The sequence below is a fragment of the Myodes glareolus genome, chromosome 4, assembly GCF_982192425.1.
Source record: "Myodes glareolus chromosome 4, mMyoGla1.1, whole genome shotgun sequence".
Lineage (NCBI taxonomy): Eukaryota > Metazoa > Chordata > Mammalia > Rodentia > Cricetidae > Myodes > Myodes glareolus.
The window spans coordinates 30,745,110-30,764,177 of NC_142029.1; the positions used below are offsets into that span (position 1 = coordinate 30,745,110).

At 49.5% G+C, this 19,068-nt stretch overlaps 1 protein-coding gene across 4 annotated transcripts in view; it reads right to left on the reverse strand.

Annotated features, from left to right (window-relative positions):
• Nucleotides 1-12,784, reverse strand: part of Cgnl1 (cingulin like 1) — a 148,552-nt gene extending 135,768 nt beyond the window's left edge. For 3 of the 4 annotated variants that reach the window (XM_048423172.3, XM_085689324.2, XM_048423169.3), the window contains exon 1: nucleotides 12,652-12,784. The gene's annotated coding sequence lies outside the window, so the exon portion shown is untranslated. Of the gene's footprint in view, nucleotides 1-11,501; nucleotides 11,522-12,651 lie in introns of those variants that run through there. The other variant, XM_087905361.1, reaches the window with a different exon arrangement.
• Nucleotides 12,785-19,068: the final 6,284 nt, after the last annotated feature.

Below are 19,068 nucleotides of genomic sequence, written 5' to 3' on the forward strand. Positions count from 1 at the left end.
TCAGCCCCGGAGCAAGGGAATGATGAACACCACAACTCAAAGGTCTCCTACCCCGTGAACACTGCCCCAGAAAAAGCCTCCCGTTGCTCACACGCCTCCATGTTCCCATGTGGGAGAATCATGCTTGGGATGTTGCTACATGTAACTCTGTCTTCACACCAACAGGCACATCACACTTTTCTACAGACACTGGCCAATGACACCGAAGATTCCTCTCTCACTGACTGTTATTGGTGGTTCTACTCTTGTTACCAAAGCAGTACAATCAAGACAGCATTTCCTGCTGTACTGGTCCAGGGTATCCAAGAGGGCAGAGGCAGGCAGATGTCTGTGAATTTGAGGCCAGCCTGATAGAGCAAGCTCTAGGCCAGGCAAGGCTACATAAGTGAGACCATGTCTCAAAAGAGAAAGGCACACAGAGTTCCAAAAGCCACGTACTCCAAACACACCACACTGTAAGCCACCTCCTTCGCTACACCCTTTCCCGTAAAACCCCTTCCCAGCTTTATTCTGCAGACCTTGGCACCACAGGTCTCAGTGTGGGACAGATGAACAGAAAGCTCCACCCTAGATTGGTTCCCAGCAATGGACTGGTCTGAGAGCTCAGAGCAAAAGCAGAAATGACAACTGAGTTTTATTGGCGAGATAGATTTCCAGCAGGCCCTACTTTCAGGCTGAGCTGAGCTGGCAGGTTGGGCTGTACACTTCATAAAGTTTGCTTTGGGTCTTGACCTCAACATCCGTTCATTCTTCAAATGTGTCTCACTCTGGGCCAGCCAGGTACTAGAGGAGGTTTAAAAAGAAGACAAACTTATTTCACGGCTGGGCTTTTCCCCTTTTACATTAACCAGACACAGCTAAAGGCACTCCTGTCCTGCACGAGGTCAAGTTTCTGACTGTCCTAGCTAGGATCTTCTCTTACCTCTCCTTAAGATTCCCTCCCCAACCCTGCTAATCCCAAACTTGGTTACCTAGGTACAGTGGATAAATGCCATGGCAATACTTAAAAGTATAGCTGAATTCCCCCAAGTAATGCCCGCGTGTTAAATATAAAGCATTTAAAAAAGAAATCCTAAACAGGGCAGTGGTGGCTCACACCCTTAATCCCAGCACTCAGGAGGCAGAGGTAGGTGAATCTCTGAGTTCGTTCAAGGCCAGCCTGGTCTACAGAGTGAGTTCCAGGACAGCTAGGGCTGCTACACAGTGAAACCCTGTCTCAGAGGGGAAGAAAAAGCCCTATAGTCCAACTCCAACGTCTGTGTTTAATGAATGAACGGGAAGGACATTTTCTCTCTGACATTCTCTAAAGGACAATTTGTGAGAACAGGCCTGTTCCCTCCCAGTGTCTGTTTCCACTCAGAGAGCTGGGAGGCTCACACACTGAAGAGCCTTGAAGCCCTTTGAACAAGGCCTGGGCAAAGTTCACAGTCCTCAGGGTGTCGGAAACTTAACAGACAGATCAAGCGTCTTTCCTCCAGAAGCCAGATGTGACACCCACCACGTCCCACAGGTAGGAAAGCAAAGAAAGGTTTCTCCCGGCCCCATTTCCAAATGTCTGTAAGTACATTGCACACAGGTCTCAGAATGGTGGGGAGGGGACACCAGGACTCAGCCCTGGGCAGAGCAGGGCTAGCTCTGCCTGGCTGGACCCCCCACTACCCCCCAGCCTGTGAAGACTCCCTGGGGTTCTCCATCACTCCCGTCCTGGCCCTGCACTAGAAGGGTGTCCAGACAACACGAGCAAAAACAAAAAGTTAGGCGGCAGCACACGGTGCTTGAGAACCTGACTCCCCTCCGGGCCCCCAGCGTCCCCTCCCCCCTCCCCGGGGGGAGGTGAACATGAAGCAGTCAGCAGCACGCTGTGTCTCTCTCACCTCTCCTGAACCAAAGCAAAAGACAGAGCCTCCCCAGTTCTCACCGACCCAGGCAGCCTCCAACCAGGCGGGGGCCCAAATCCCAGACCCCCAGAGCTGACCTGCTCTCCTAACTGCCTTTTAGAACTTCCTTCTGTTGAAGTCCTCACCCTGGGACTCAAAAAGCAAGTTTCCGGCTCCATACAGTCTCTCCAGAGAGCTAGCTTTACTTTTCATGTAGCTTCAGGCTTCTCTATGGTAGAAATCCTCTAGCAGAGGCTGTTGCAACCTCTACCCCACACACACACACACACATTCCCACCCCTCACACAGGACAGGGACACACACACTTCCCCAGCTCCCCACCTCCTGGCCTCAGGTCTGGGTCAAAGACAAAACTACAAGTCTGGCAGGCCTCTGCCTGAAGTCGAAAGCGAAGGATATTATTAAAGGCACAGGTTAAGGATCCCTCACTCTGCAGCTCCTCATTTAGAAGCCCTCGGTGGCATGCAGTGTAAACACGTCCCAATGCTTTAAAGCGAAGGGAGGTTTCTATTAAATGACTTAATTGAGGGCCACTTCTGGTGGAAAGCTTTTAAAGTGAGGAATAAAGGGGGCCTGGCGGGTGTCTCCCAGACACTTGTTTGGAAAACCTGCCATGCTGTCACGGGAAATTAAGCACAACGGGGGGCAGGGTCCCCATGTGTGTTCCTGCAAGTGTGATCTCCAGCAGAAATAAAACACCCAAGGAAACCTATTCCCGGGCACGCCAGGAGCCTAGCAAGAGTATGTCAAGGGTCATTGGAAGCATGGGATGGGAAAAGTGGGAAATTTAAGGCTGATAGCCAAAGGGGATCCAAAGAGATGATTAAAGATGGGCATTTTAAAACCTGAAACAGGACAGGACTGGAGAAAAACGGGTCTGATAAAACAGATAAGGACATTCTACATAGACACTGGTGAAGACAGCCAGGATGCCCTTAATCCCAGCACTTGGGGTACAGAGACAAGCTTCGTCTACATACTGAGCCAGTCAGGGCTATGGAGTGAAATTTTGTCCACCCCCAATGCTCACCGCCATCCCCAAAAGGAGCTTTGACCCGTGCGTTAGTAAAGGCTCCAGGCACAGAAGGCAATGAACTGCAGGAAATACTGGGCTGAGAGATATCCAGAATAAGCATTTCTACAGAGGCAGAGAAAAGACCCATGGCTCAGGTGCCTGACGGCAGGGAAAACGTAAGTACGGGTTTTTGTCTGGGGACATGGAAAGTCTTAGAATCAGATAGTAAAGATGGCTCCCCAACACTGTGAATGCACTTCATCCCACTAAAATGCAATTTTCACACTGTATTTTACCAAACAAACCAACCAAAAAGATTTAAATTAAAATTTAAAAAAAAACCCACCTCCCAGGGACTAGAGAGATGGTGCTCAGTCAGTTCCAAGCACCAGCTGCTCTTGCAGAGTACCGAGTGTCTGTTCCCAGAAGCCACGGGGCCTGTCACAACTATCTATAATGCCAGTTCCAGGAAATCAGACTCCCTCTTCTGGTTTCCACGGGTACTGCACACACACAGTACACATGCACACTTTCAGGCAAACACTTTAAAAAAAATATGGCAGGAGACTCCCAAACCAGAAACAATCCCTCCCTTTCCTGAATACCAATACAATATACACACCACAGACCAGAGTAATGGATGGTCTACTACCAAATCAGATCCTGAGCCAGGCTTCCATCTTCACTCCATACTTTTCCAGAGTGACTTAAACCTCATACCAATCTTCAGGTAGGAGTCACCATTTTCACAAATGAGGAAACTGAGGCACAAGAGATCATGCAACAAACCCAGGGACAGCCACAGGTGAAACTGTTAGAATAGCCAAGCAACTTACTACCCTCTTCACACGTCCAACCCCTGGACTGCACGATCTATGGTCGTCTGTGCATGTCAGTGTAAGAACTGTTGGCAGAACAACAGATTTACCACCTAGTATGAGACCCAGATGTTCTTTAGCTGCTGCTCTCGCCACCTGGCATTGCCTTCGGATGCACGTGCTCATGCATGAGGTACAGCTTCCAAAAACACTTGCAGAAGGAGGTGCCTGTTGGCTGGGAGTTTGGCTCGCTAGCAGAGTGCTTATATAGCATGTGTAAGGGCTCTCGGTTTAATCGCCAGCACAATAATAATAATAATAATAATAATTTAAAGGCACAGTCTGGAATCTCACAAGCACCTTCGTACTGGTTGATTTACCCCTTAGAACCACACAAGTTTCATTTCTGCTATTGTGATAAAACACCCTAGCTTAGAGTAGTTTAGGAGAGGCGGTTTGCCTAGTCAGCTCACCTCTAGGTTCTAGTCCGTATGGTGGGGACTTGGAGGCAGGAACCCACAGCATCACATCCACAGTCAAGAGCTGAGAAAAAATAAACGTGGGGCTCCTTGCTTGCTCTCAGCCAGCTCTCACTGATCTAAGACAGTTAGGACCCCCTGCCTAGAGAACAGTGTGGCCCACAATGAACTGGGTCTTCCAGCTCATGAAGAAGCAAAACAATCCCCAACAGGCGAATTTGATCTAGATAATTCTTCATTGATGTGCTCACTTCTCAGGTGAGTCTAAGTTGTGTTAAGTTGACAGTTAAAACTAACCAGCAAAATGAGACAAGCTGGGGATACATACACACATACACACACACACACACACACACACACACACACAGGAAGCTTTTAATGCCTGTAGCCAGTGCCCAGGCCACTCCACCTGGTGACTTCCTCCAGGGCTGAGTCTAACTACCTGGAGGTTAAGGGGTTTCACTGCTAAAAGCAGGGTTATTTAGATGTAAATAGTGCAAGCAATTACAAATGAAGCTAAAGAGGGCTTAGTAGAGAGTAAATTGGCTATTCTCAGTTGGGGACACCTGCCAGCCAACCAGAAACAACCAATAAAAAGTGAAATTCTACTGCGGAAAGCAGGGAAGTCTATCAATTACTAGAAACTCCCTTTGACCAGAGGTGGTAAATTGAGCTAACACCTCAGAGGAGCAAGGCTCAGCCCCACCTTTCTCTACAGCCACCAATTGTCCTCAGACCTGAAGGACGGTAGCAGCATCACTGACCTCCAGCGGCTGCGTGTCAATACGACTCTGCGCTACCCACTGTGCCTGCTTCGGCCTAGCCAGGAGAAGTAGGCTCAGAGCCCCACGTTACAGATGGGGGAAGCAAAGGCCAGATGAAGAGGACTCAGCCAGAACCACACTCCTAATGACTGACAAAGTGGGCTTTCAAGGCAACTACTCGAGACCAGCAAGCTTTTAACCCACAGAAAATGAGGGCCCACATTCTAAAATTGAAATAACACTTGATTAAGAGTAAGCTAGAAAGAAAAGAAATCTTGCCGGGTGGTGGTGGCACATGCCTTTAATCCTAGCACTCAGAAGGCAGAGGCAGGTGGGTCTCTAAGTCGAGGCCAGCCTGGTCTACAGAGCAAGTTCCAGGACAGCTAGAGCTGTTACACAGAGAAACCCTGTCTTAAAAAAGAAAGATGGAAAGAAAGAAAAAAAGAAGGAAGGAAGGAAGGAAGGAAGGAAGAGAGGAGCTGAGAGAATACAAACCAGCCAGGACCAGAAAGCAGAACCATGCACGGTAGAGCACTAGTTATTAGGGGTGAGTGAGGGCAACTCGGTTAGAACCCTGTTCTTAACCCCCTAAGAAGCTGTTTGAATTTGACAGATTGTCCCATTCCCCCATGGCCTTGTTTCTCTCCCTTATAGAACAAGCTGGTGGAGACTATTCCACAAAAATGCTACAGGGAAGGAGGGCAGGCAGGGCAAAAGAGTCAGGACCACCTACGCCATTACAGGAGAGGAACTCATCTTGGGTAGACCTCAGAGGAGGAAGGAGAACTTCTGCCGTTCTCCTTCTCTCTCTCATCCTCTCTCTCTTTCTCTCATATCCTACCCTGCTGCCTCACACCCAGAAACCGTGACTCAGGCCTTCAGGGAGAGGTACCCATGCCTTGAGAAGGACAGTCCTACATAATAAACTAAAAGTAAAGTCAAATAGCCCAGCCCTAACTCTCCCTCACCTCCCCACTTCCCAAAGCTTACAAGAGGCCCAGGAAAGCAGACTTGTTTAGGACTAAACTGGTCTGGACACATCCTAGACAAAAATATCTACGTCCTAAACCAAAAATTCATAAACAAAGGAGATTGTAAGTTTGGTCACTGTTACCCTATGGTCCCCAAGTAAGTATCCCCCACCCAATTCATTTACTTTATTTTACATGTATGAGTACTTTACCTACATGTCTGTGTGTCACGTGTGTGCCTGTTACCCTTGAATGTTAGGAAGGTACTGGATCCCCTGGAACTGGAGTTGTGAATGGTTGTGAGCTACAATGTGGGTGCTTGGAACTGAACCTGGGTTCTCTGTAAGGGCAGCAAGTGCTCTCAACCACTGAGCTATTTCTACAGTCCGGTTCCTCTAACTCTCAGCCTTCAACGGTAATCCTAGCTCTCAGTCAGTCCCCCTCCACGCCAAGGCTTCTGAGACTTAACTGGGACAGGGAGGGACACTCTCTACTTTCCAGCAGCAAAAAGTGGTTCTGAAGGAGCATAAAGGTCTCACAAGTAAACATTGCAGAGAATCAAACCTTTACAACAAGCTTTCTCAGCCTCCTTCTAAAAGCTAGCAACAAGGCTGGGGAATTGGGCTCTGTTGGTTAGGTGTCTCTAACATGCAGGGGCTCCACCTTCCAATACAGCATAAACCAGGCATGGTGATACATATCCATCTGTCGTCCCAGCACCTGGGAAGTAGAGGCAGGAGGATGAGAAATTCAAAGATACATTCTGCTACCTAGTGAATCTTAGGGAGCCTGAGCTACATGAGAACCTGTCACAATAACAACAGTATTGGTCTTACAGATAACAAAAAAACTACAAAATAATGCCCTGAACCATCCGTACTTTACCTAAGGTAAGCAAAATCACTGTGATTGTGTTTGGGTGAAAGTTCCATCTCAAGCCCCCTCTCCTGGAAATTGCCTCAGTCCAGACTCTACCTCCAAGAAAGCCTGCCAAAGGATGACTCCTCCCAGGAGATGCTCAAGACCACTCCCACAGGGTATTTAAACAGCACCTGGAGAACAAACACGTGGTCTTCCGGTCTTCCTTCCCAGTCTCCTCTCTGGGGGACTGGAAGGCTACCCGGGAATGTTGGTATCCATTAAACCTGGACTTTTTCTAATTCAGTTTGATTTGGTCGGATTTAGCATTTAGATTATTGATTGATCAGTGGAGAGGTTTATTGGGGCACAAAACCTTTTCAGATTGGACAGCAGGGAAAAAACTCCATCCTACAAACAAAGACACTGCCAGGCAGGTGGGCAGCCTACTCCAAGTTCAAAGACTATGCCCTGTGTTGTAATCCTGAATACTTAACTCCCTGTTGCCTAAGTCTTTCTGTGTGTGTGCCCGTGGTACTGCCCACAGCAGTGACGGCCACTCATTTTCAAATCTGTTCTGGGTTCATCAGTAATGACAGTTCTGTCAGGCACGAAGCCCCGACTACCTGCAGATTTAAGAGCTCAAGGTAATTACAGTGCAGTCAAATTCTGTTTATGCATCACGCAATCAAGGCTTGTGCTGCTGACCTTCCCTGTACCCCAGAAAGCCCAGCACTCAAGTTTGTGTTTTACTCTTACTCAATGACCAATTCCTTCCAGAACTCAGAGGTTTGCAAAGCTTGGAGAAATGCAGGAGCAGTGTCTCCCTCACCCAGACTGGGCATTCCGAGCCTTCCCAAACAGTCGCATCAGCCGGCTCCTCTAAAACAAGAAAAGGACTGTGAAAGCTGCTTGGATGACAAAAACACCCTGGTCTTTGAGACGTTTACATCTTCCAGGAGAGAAATCAATAAATCCATCCAAACTCAAGGGGACTGTGCCATGGTGGAGGGGGGCAGGGAGAGGGTGGTACTAAAAACACAATGTCTTTTTTAAAAGATACACTTATTTTTATGTGTATGAGTATTTTGCTTGTGTGACGGTATGTGCACCTCATGGGTGCACCTCATGGGTGCAGTGCCCACAGAAACCGGAAGACTGTGTCAGAGTCCCTAGAACTGGAGTCCTCGACAGTTGTGAGCCGGTGTGTGTGTGCTAGGACTCCAACCCGGGTCCTCTTCAAGAACAGTAAGTACTCTCAACCATTAAGCTGTCCCTCCAGGCCCTGAAAACACCCTGTCTGAATCAGCTCTATTTAAGGGAACACCTTGCAAAGAACTGAGCTCTGTAGTGAGGCCCAAACACTTGCGAACCTCCCTCGGCTCAGCCACAGCAGAGGCACAATGAGTGCCCCCGCCCCCCAACCCCAGCCTGAAGTCTCCAGGGATGTCAGGGTTCAGAGCAGAGGACAAGAAGTGCTGAGTGGCAACCTGGCACTTGGATATGATCAATGAACAAATAATACTGAGCTGGGGAATGCTTTAGTTGGTAGGGCTCGCCTGGCATACATGAAGCTCTGGGTTAAATTACCAGCACTGCATAAAGGGACATAGTAATGTCTGCCTATAAGCCCAGGATTTGGGAGGTTCAGCCAGTAAGTTCAAGGCCATCCTAGCAACCTTAGTAAGTTTGAAACTAGTCTGGATGCCAAAAAAAAAAAAAAACAGAAAACAAACAAACAAACAAACAAACAAAAAGAACCATATTTTTGGTAGTTTGAAGACAGGGTTTAAATTTCCCAACCTGGGCTTGATCTCAGCCTAGCAGCCTCCTGAATGGTTCAGATGACAAGCCGGTGCATTAGTAACCCTTGCTGATAGTCCTGGCCTTAGTAATTATTCCAGGAACTGGGAGCTCAGGAGCCTATGTTGCACTACTTGGAAGACAGAGGAGTGAGCTACATGCGGCTCCCAACCGGCTCCCAACCATCGCAGGAGCCCTGTCTTAAGCAGCCATACGGGAGGAGGGTTGAGCTCAGAGTCAGGCTCCACTCTGAGAAGCTGGAGCTTTGATTCTACCAACACTGTCACTGATGCACTTCCATTACCAGCCACCAACGGCCAGAAAGGCTGCTCTGTTCACACAAGTTTTCCAGCCCCCTAGAGACCCGCCATCACAATGTATCCACCAGAACCCAGCATCCTCTTTCCTTCCTCCTGAGTGATGGGTATCTGCCCCTGCCCCTCCTCCAGTCCCACAACTCACTCAGTTCAAATCTGGTGCAGAGTCCCAATGAAACAAGCTGGACCCTGAACCTCAGAAAATGTTTCTTATGACTTCCATATCCATGAACCGCCGGGGAATCGAGCCAGGCGAGGCTACTGCCCTACAGAGAACCCAGTTCACCATAATCCAGTCTGCAGATCCCATTACCTGAACTCAGGCTCCGTAATGCAAAGACTGTATCCTGCTGACCAAGAACTTGGCAGGTGGGACAGAGCTCTGCCCACAGCAGTGACTTTTTTAAAAAGTTGCTCAATGAGTAACCAAAGGAAGAAATAAAAACAACCGCCTCTCATGTGGCTAGGCAGTAAATCCCAGCACTTGGGAGGCGAAGGCAGGACAGGGTCTATCTCAGTCAGAGGGGAGCCTAGGCTCCATAGAAAGACCCAACTCCTATCCCCACCCCCCACCCTACCTCTCACAAAAAAAAAAAAAAAAAAAAAAAAAGTTGAGAACATTGGCTTGGGAAGCAGGAAGGCAGGGTGTGAAGGAACAAAGTAACGGAGGTTGTGATGGGCAAGGTCAGAAAACAACATGTAGGGATGGGGTCTCTCCTTCCACCATGTAAGCTCCATGGATCAACTCAGGGCATCAGGCTTGGCAGCAAGCGCCTTTGCCAGCTGAGCCATCTTAGCAGACCCAGTGGGGACATTTGACTGAACATCCCACTTCCCAAAGACCACTCAGTCTTGGTGCCACCCCCATCAGCACCTCTCCTCTCCCCACCCCTGCCCCCACTTCAGGGTTCTCATGTCATAACTTGTTTCCTCTTAAAAATGATGCCAAGTGACAGAAGGAAGTGTGTGCTTGGGTGTCACCCAGGCAAAATTACCCAGTTTTCAATCCCCCTGAACTTTATGTTTCGCCTTGGGAGCCAGCGCCTCATATATATATATATATATAAATATCTTTGCCCTTTAGCACCAGGGCCAAAGAAAGAGAGGAAGGAGGGAGAATGGGAGGGAGGTAGGGAGGCAGGCAGGCAGGGAGGGAGGGATCACTCAGCTGGGCCTTTTGAAAAGGTTAGCAGCGTCTTTTAGATAAAGTTTCAGAGAGAAAGCTAAGAAACACTTTAAATTCCATCATTCCTCACTAAGTCATCATGAGAAAGTAACTTAAGACACACACACACACACACAAAATGAAGTCATTATACTAAGTGGCTGGTTATAACAGCCCATCACAGCTCTCAGGACAAACCACAGGCCTCTTCTGGAAGCTGCACCCCTTCCCCTGGATGAAAGTACCCCACTCACTCATCCCATTTTTCTTCCCTTGCTTCCTTCTGTTCAGGTCAGAACGCTACAACTGCTACCCCAGAGTGGCAAGTATTGTAATCAACCTGCCTCTGGCCACACTGAGCTGCAGAGAGGGTGGGGCCAGCCAGGGCACGCCCGTCTCACAGGCAACTGCCACTATCCAGTCTTCATCGCACAGGTCACTGCTATTCAGGCACAGCTTTTCAGATACCAAGAGTATGAAAGCATCTTTAGGTAAATCTTGGTCTCCAGCTGGAAAGGAGTTTACAACCAGTCATTTTGATGCGCTGGTACAAGCTTATGCATGCGTGCACGCACACACATACTTTCTATATGGTTTTGTTCCCCCATGCACTCCACGTAACCTCCACTCCTGAGCCAAGTGACACTCCCCAGTGGTCACACTTGTAGCAGCTGAGCACAGCAACAGGACAGGGTATGGTAGGAGGAAAGGGAAGGGGAACAGACCAATGGGGCAAGACACTAGCATTTTTTGTTGTTCAAAGTCAGTGTCCTTCTGGCTCATGTGGGAAGCCAGAAGCAAACACAAACACCCTCCCCAGGGCATTCTTAAAGGGACTTCACTCTAATACTGTAAAAAAGACAACACACAGGGCCAGCACCTCAGAAAAAGGCAAAATTTGATTTGTGGCCACATTGTAACACCAGAGAGAGAGAGAGACTCATGAGACTACTTACCTTAGAATACCAGAGAGTGTTAACCTAGGGACAACCATGTTGATAAAACATATGTGACCCAAATCACTAGATTCTAACATAGGCTCAGCGTTTTCCTGACAGGTGACTGAGGAGCTGCCTTGGTTTTGCCATGCTACTGGAAGTGCTAATTCACTAACTCCAATATTATTCTATCAAGGAGCATATACACAGTTGCTCCTAAGGGCCGGCGCACACATCAAAATGACTAACTCACAAATGCACACACGTGGACACAAGTGCCAGGCACAAAGCCTTCAGGAGCTCGCCAACTTCGGGAAAAACTCTCATGTTTAAGTAAACGCCAGTATTTCAATGCGCGCTGCACTCGATCGTGGTGTGTGTGTGTGTGTGTGTGTGTGTGTGTGTGTGTGTGTCTGTGTGTGTGTGTGCGTGTGTGCGCGCGCGTTCCGGTTAGGAGGGGTCTACTAGAACTCACCAAATTCTAAGTATTCTCCTTTGCTTTTCATCTGAGATCCTTTCCAAATCACTTGGTTTTCCCTGGTAGGACAAGCCTGTGTTATAACCTTGACTCTGCAAGGGCTTGAAATTTTAATGCACCACACTTCAACCTCCTAGGTCGAAAGTGTCCCTGGAAATATTTACTGTAAACAGAGTTAGGAACAAAGGGAACTTTCCTTTTTTTTTTTTTTTTTAAAGGCACCACCTGCGGTCTAAGGTTGGCACGGGACGTCCACAGGCCCCCCTGGTGGAGAAATGGCTAAGGAGCCTGAGCGCCGCATGCAGATGGGTTCTCCCCAAGAGAGCGCTCTGCGTTTCCCGGTTTCTAACCTGGCAGCAACCAGATAGAGCCACCGGACGTGGGAGGGGGCACGTTTAAATGTTCCCACTGGCTCACCCCAGACCCTTGGTATCGGGGGTATAGGAATGCAAGGGGGTACGAAGGTGAGGGTCTTTTGTTTAGTTTTGTTTTTAAATCTCACCAGGTGTATAGCCGCCAGGTCACCTTTAGAACTCCCACCGTATTTTGAGCGGGGTACTCAGTGTTGGAGGACTCTTGGGGTGAAGGGGCACGCACACAGAAAATACACAAAGTTCTTTTAGAAATTCTCTGCCCAACACTACAGCCAGGCACCTGTCTAGAAGCCAAACGCTGATGCAACTTGGAAAAGTCCCTCAAAAGACAAAAAAAAAAAAAAAAGTGCTCTTGTGGGGTAAGGACTTTCGGGGTGACCTGCCTGGACCGTGCAGTGGCGTGCGGACCAGGACAGAGGAGCGACCACCAGCCTGTTCGGTTTAAGGAATGGTCTTAAAGAGCACGCTGAGATTAAACCCTGCAAGGAAGGACGAGTGCGATGCTCCGTATGAATCGCCCGCAGCTGTCACTAGAGCCCAGCACAGGTTCGCCACCATCTGTTCGGCGAGTCTAGAGTGCAGGGTGCGCGGTAGGAGACAGGAGCACACCTCCAGTCCCGGCACTGCGGCGGCCACGCCGGGATCCGGGAACTAACGCTTAGGCTGAGCACTGCGCAAACCTGCAAGAGCCCGAGCCCCTCGCCGTCCGGGGCAGCACCTGGGTCCCGGCGGCCCGCACACACCCTCCCGGCCCCGGCTCCAAGCTTACTTACCTCCTCCGTCTCCCGGGTCCAGCTCCGCTGCAGCCCGCAGACCCGGGCCGGAGAGCAGCGGCCGCCGAGTCGCCAAGAGGCCGCGCCAGCCCCGCCCCGCCCTGCAGCCGCCCGCCCTCCCGGGAGGAGGAGCAGGCGGGTCTGCGTCCGGACTGTCCCAGGGACTGGGGACCCAGGCGAACCCAGGACTGAGGACCCTCGCAGGCAAGCCGGGGCGCTCCCTGCCACTCTGCTCCATCTGCACCTCTCCCCTACCCTGCAGCCTCCCTCTCTCCTCTCTCCGCGCTCCTGTATACCCCTCCAGGAAGCCTTCCCTATTTCGCAGTCCCACCCCATCCCAGATACGCTTCCCCCACACTTCCACACAGTCTTATTCTCTTCACCTGGGAGCAAATCACACTGATGGAAAAGCACGGGAATGACTCCAATAAGCTAAAGCTGGGCCCGTCTCTGAGGTCACCCAGCTGCTGGTGGCAGAACTGGCGTTAGAAAACAGATCTCAGGTCCGAGTTTAGTCCGGTCCCAGGGACAGTGACATTGCATTGCCAACTGCGACAGCCAGTGCGAAACTTGTCATTTCCAAACCTCAGTTTCCTCCGTTGTAAAGTGAACAGGACACCCACTCCACGGAAGAAAGGGCTGCAGAAATGTCACGTGGCCTACACTATTTTAATAAGTAAATGTTTGCTGACATGCTGAATAAAACCGACGCTCAAAAAATTCAGTCCCTCAAAATAGCGACGTGAAAAGATTCCAAAAGGTAAAAGCAATTCTTATAGGAAAAACACATAGCAGAAGGGGAAAAAAAATGCAGTGATTGAAAGTACTCGTATTTACAGGGCTGGAGAGATGGCTCAGCAGTTAAGAGAACTTGCTGCTCTAGCAGAAGTTCCGGTTCAATTCCCAGCACCCACGTGGTAGCTCACAAGCCTCTGTAACTCCAGTCCCAATGGATCTAGTGCCCTCTTCTGGCCTACTCCGGTACTGCAGATGTGTAGTGCACAGACCAGGCAAAACACAAATATTTTCAAGTGATTTTTAAAAAGAACACAAAGGAGGCAGCCATCCTCCCTGGAGCCCTTTGAATTTACTTCTCAGAAACAGTGGGTCTACTAGGCAGGCTCCACCCGTAGTCAACTACAGCCAAGAACGGTTATGAATGCAGCCTTCCTGCCCCTCCCCCAAAAGAAAGTAGTAACCCTACTTAGAAGATTAAGCGTTTTGTGATTTTTGTCAAAAAGTTAATTGCTTAGCTCTCGAGTCTTGACTTTGTAAGGGACAAAACTGCATGGACAGTGTTCTTGGGCAGGGGCTTCTTGCCTGGGCGAAGGCCTCTGGGTTTGGGGTACATATGGAACCTGGAATTAGGCAAACTAGCCAGGGAGGCTGTGCCGGATGGTGGAAAAGGCATCGGATAGCACAGGCAGGGACGCAGGTTAACCACGCCGCAGACACCTCAAAATGCCTGCAATGGAAGCTGCACCTACATGGGGCTAAACGCCAGGATTGGCAGTACTGTGACCAGCCCAGTCGGGAGGAGGGCTACAGCAGGAAGCTCTGTGGGGAAAGACCACATATATATATATACACATCGTGCATGTGCAGTGCCCATAGGGGCCAGAAGAAGATGTTGGGCTCCCTGGGGCTGGAGTCACAGGTGGTTAAGCATCTGATGTGGGTGCTTTGGATCTGAACCCAGTCCTCTGAAAAATCAGCAAGTGATTGATTATTTATGTATTCATTGGTTTTTCGAGACAGGGTTTCTCTGCGTGGCCCTGACTGTCCTGTACTCATTCTATAGACCAGGCTGGCCTCAAACTCAGAGATCCACCTGCCTCTGCCTGCACCCCCATGCTGGGATTCAAGGTGTGGGCCTCCACACCAGCTTGAAGAAAATGCTTAACCACTGAATCATCTCCCCAGCTGGAGAGGGTGTTTCTGCGGAAGCCGTTGAATGTTTTGTAGAACTTTCACGGGAAATTCATGACAGGTAGGCTGGTGGCTGGGATGGGGGAGGGGCACAACATAGGAACTAGGTACTAGGAACTAGGAAAGGAGGGTGAAGTGCCCTCACTCAGGGCCAGGAAATGGTAGGCTCCCCCAAGGAAGAAAAGGAAGGATAGTGAGAGGTGTTGGGGAACCCTGTGACTCCTAGGGAAACCAGGGCAAGTCGGAGGCTGACCCATCTGCCGCTCATCTATTCCCACCTAGACCGCTGAGAGCATATGTGGGAAGGGCCCGCTCAGCAAGCATTTGCTAAGCACGGAGAAAGCCATTATCCAGTGTGTCCACCTCTTTCCCAACAGGTAGTCTAATGATAACCAAAATAAGAAGAGGGGGTGGGGAGGCAAGGAGGGAGGCAGAATCAGGATGGGCTCACAGAGAAGCAGCCCTGCATGCCTCTGCTCTCTCTACAGACACTCAAGCCCCGCCAGCCTGAAGGGAAGGCAAGCCTGTGCAAGCCAGCAATGCCTCTGATACTCCGAGCCACGCCTTCCCTAGCATCTTTCTTCAGGGGAAGACTTGCTGTCTTGACTGTCCTGATAGAACCTTCTGTTTTGATTGTTATCTATCTATCTATTTATTTATTTTGTGGGACTTGGTGTATGTGTGTGTGTGTTGGGGGGGAGGGATGTCTGTGGCAGCAATTTGCCTAAAGCAACACATTCAGGAGGAAGCGTAGATTAAAATCTCCTCTTTACTCTTCCAAGTTTTGTGAGCATGAAATGTGTAGTATCAAAATATTCAGATAACACCAGGTTAGCCAGAGCAGCGTGACCCACTGGAAGGGCCAGGGAAAGGAGGCTGCAGGCTAACGCACCCTGGCCTACACTCTGCAGACCTAGTAAATGGGGGTAGCAGGGAGCACGTAGGGCAATGTCTACTCCGGGGAAGCTGTGAAGAAGCTCCCAGGGAGAAAGATGGTCTGATGGGAGCCCTGGGAAGAGGTCTGTGTCTGGAGCTATGAGCAGGAGGCTGCCTTAGTCTGAGTTGTCCTGGAAATGAACCTTAGAGACAGGGGTTGGAAGCAGGTGTTATATTTAGGAAGTGACGCCAGGAAGTAGGAGTGGGGAGAAAGAAGAGTGAGGTAGGGAACAAGGAAAGGCCAGCTTTAGGGTGTGCTAGAGCGAGGGGGAGGATATTGAGGCTATGTGCAGTAGAGACTTGTCTGTACTTCCCACTGGGCCTCCTGAGAAGCACGCCAAGGGGCCCCCAGAGTTGGCTGCCAAAACCTCAGGGGATTACAAGATCTCCACGTGACCCAAGGGATGATGCTCCAAGGTAATGTTCCCCACTCTGGGCTACACCCCTACTGCTAAAATTCCTTCCCAGAGGGAGACACAAGCAATGTCTTTCCTAAGGTTCCAATGGCAAGCCAAGTGAGGCACAGTTCTGCCGATTGACTCTGGGGAGTCAGTTGTGTTTATTGGGTTTCCTTAACGAAGCACCAGTGAGGGTTATTTACAGGGGTGTAGTCATGCCTCCCACTATCACACCCAAGGGAAGAGAACAGGAAGTTCACAGCACATGCCTGTAATTTCTGTTCCTCAGGAGGTTGAGGCAGGATGATCATTTGAGCACAGGTTTACAGATAGCCTGAGCAATAGAGCAAGACTGTCTCAAAATAAAACAAAACCAGTCAAGCTTTGAACTATCATTTCAAAGTATCCTGGCCTAAAAGTAGTGGGAGGGTTGGGCTGGAAAGATGGCTCAGCAGGTAAGAGCACTTGCTGCTTTTCCAGAGGATTCAAGTTCAGTTCCAACTCACAACCATGTATTACTCATTTTGGAGGTTCCACTGCCCTCTTCTGGTCTCCATGGGAACTGCATGCACGTGGTGCACATACACTCCTGCAGATCTTCCTTGGGTATATAGCCACCTGAACACAGCAGGTGTTCAGTATTTGTGACAAATGAATAAAAGACTCCTACTGGGCAAGTCACAATGGGAGAGACAGGATCTAAAGAACAAAGATAGGTCCTAGGAAACTTTGGGAAAGCAGCTGTATTTATGTCCTGTGGAAGGAGAGAGGTGAGGCTGCCCAGAGCACATCCTACAGGAGGCATGTTCCTGTAAATGTAGAGTATCCTTGTGAAAAAGTTCAGATCACTCTAAGAGGAATGGCATTTCTCAATAGAAAGATAAAATCAAAGGAGGCTGGCTGTAAAATTTGACTCTATGTGGCCTCTGCAGGACCAGCTCCACGGGGGACACAGATTTCCTGTACAGATATTTCAAGCTCTCACAGTACAAGAGAAACCAACAAAATGGACTGGGAACATCAAGGGATTCGGCGTGGTTGAACATTTTTTGCTGGTTGGTTGGTTGGGTACAGACAGCCTGTACTTCTAGAAGCTAGGTTTCCTGCCTTAGAGACTGGAGAAGAAAAGCAGGATGTCAGCGTTCAGCAAGCTGGAGGAAGTATGAACCTAAAAACAGTAGCTTCAGAGCCATCACCCTGGCCACTCCAGACCACACTTACTATAAACACTGCCCCACTGCACCTCCCAGTGCCACACACTAACACACCAGGACCTGAGTCCACTTTCCTGTGCCTTAATCAAAGCCGGGATGGCTCAAATTTCAAGATTATAAACAAAAAGTTAAAGCAGTTAACAATGTTTTTGTATTCTCTGGGCCACATTAATGAACCATTCTTTGGGTTGGATTATTTGGGAACAAGGTGGTATATGCAGACTATTCACCTGGGCAGTGGGTGGAGACTCCCCAACCACAGTAAACATGTTTTCAGGTTTGGCCTGTGGCTTCTTTCAACCAGGACTGCAAAGAACTTCTAGAACACATTTTTCTAAAATATGGCTAAAGCGAAAGGAGCCAGCTGGGCCATTCTGTGGCAAGGCTCAAAATAACGAAGAGTTTAATTTGCCTTCCGTAAGGCAGGCCCAGGGTTTCACGTAGCCCAGGCTGGCCTAAATCTTGCTTTGTAGCCAAGAGTGACCTTTAACTTCTGAGCCTCCTACCTCTACTTTCCAAATGCTGGGATTATAGTGGCATGACTGCACCTAGGATTATAGGCACGCACGATTACACCTGGTGTTATGGAATGTCGGGAATAGAACCAAGGACTTGGAGCCTGCTAGGCAAGCACTCTCCCTCCTCACCTCAAATCCACCCACAGCCAGGTCCAAACAGACCTGCGGTCCCTGCAGACTGTAAGTGTAAGGACTCTGACTCCATCTGCTCCTGCCGGAGTGAGCAGGACAGTGATGGCCGTGGGGATCACGACCGCAGCAGGAAAATCAGATTTCTTGGACAATTTAAGGAACTTCACATCCAGTATCCAAACTGCTGAACAACTCCAGGAAACAGATGTTCTGTTCTGTTCTGTTTTGTTTTACTTTGCTTTGCGGTAAGGACAGAAGCCAGGATGCACACACCCAGCAAGCACCACCACTAAGCTATGCCTCAGTCCACCATGGAGATGCTCTTATCTACCTCGTTGGCGAGGGCGCTGAGGCTCAGAAGAACACAAACTCACCAAGATCACATCCCTGCCAGGAACTGGAGAGCCAGGGGTTGAAAGCACGGTCTGCAGAATCAGAGCTTCGCTGAGCAAATCCCGGACCCCATCCTTCCTCATCCCACACCACACCTGCCTCCTCCTCCGTCCTAAGCTCACAGATCAGAGGACCTCAGAGCCTCAGGAGTCTCAGGATGGGTGGGGTCATGTGACCTCCCTCTGTGTGCTTCGAGCTTGCAACCAGTGAGGACAGCGACAGCCTTCTGGGAGACCCGCCCTACACCATCAGAACTGAACAGAGATCTGTCCTTCTGTGCACTGGCACGCCAGTCTTTCACCATCCCAGGTTCCCGTCTAAAAGTCAAGGGCACAGAAAATGATTTTCACATTCCTTTTCTCTACCATGCAAGGTCAGATCTTGTGCCAACGTGGTGAGAATAAGCCAGGGCAAGGAAGTGTCTTTAGAAGTAACAGTGACAGCAGCCATGTTAAAAACTCAGTCTGTTCTGATTTGGATATGAAGTGTCCTCTCAAAGAGCCCAGTCTCCAAATGGAGTACCTGTGTCTCTAATAAAGGACTGTACCATTGCTTTCAGTGACTGAATCGAAACGACTGTGACCTCATCAGTGGCTCGATCCACGGATGAAATCACAATGGTGCTGTTATTAGGAGGATGTGGCAACCCCGGGGGCAGAGTCCGCTGGAGTAAGTAGGTCACGCAAGGGGGGGGCAGTCTTGGAAGTTTCACCTCATCCCAACCCCTCTCCCATTTCTCTCTGCTTCCTGGCCACCACGAGGTGAGCATCTCCACTCTGCCAGCCTCTCCATGACACTCTGGCTCAGCACAGAACAGCAGAGCCAGCACCCCACTGGCTGAAACCATCAGCCAAAAGAAATCTCCCTTCCTTTAGAGATGTACATCACAGCTGCAGT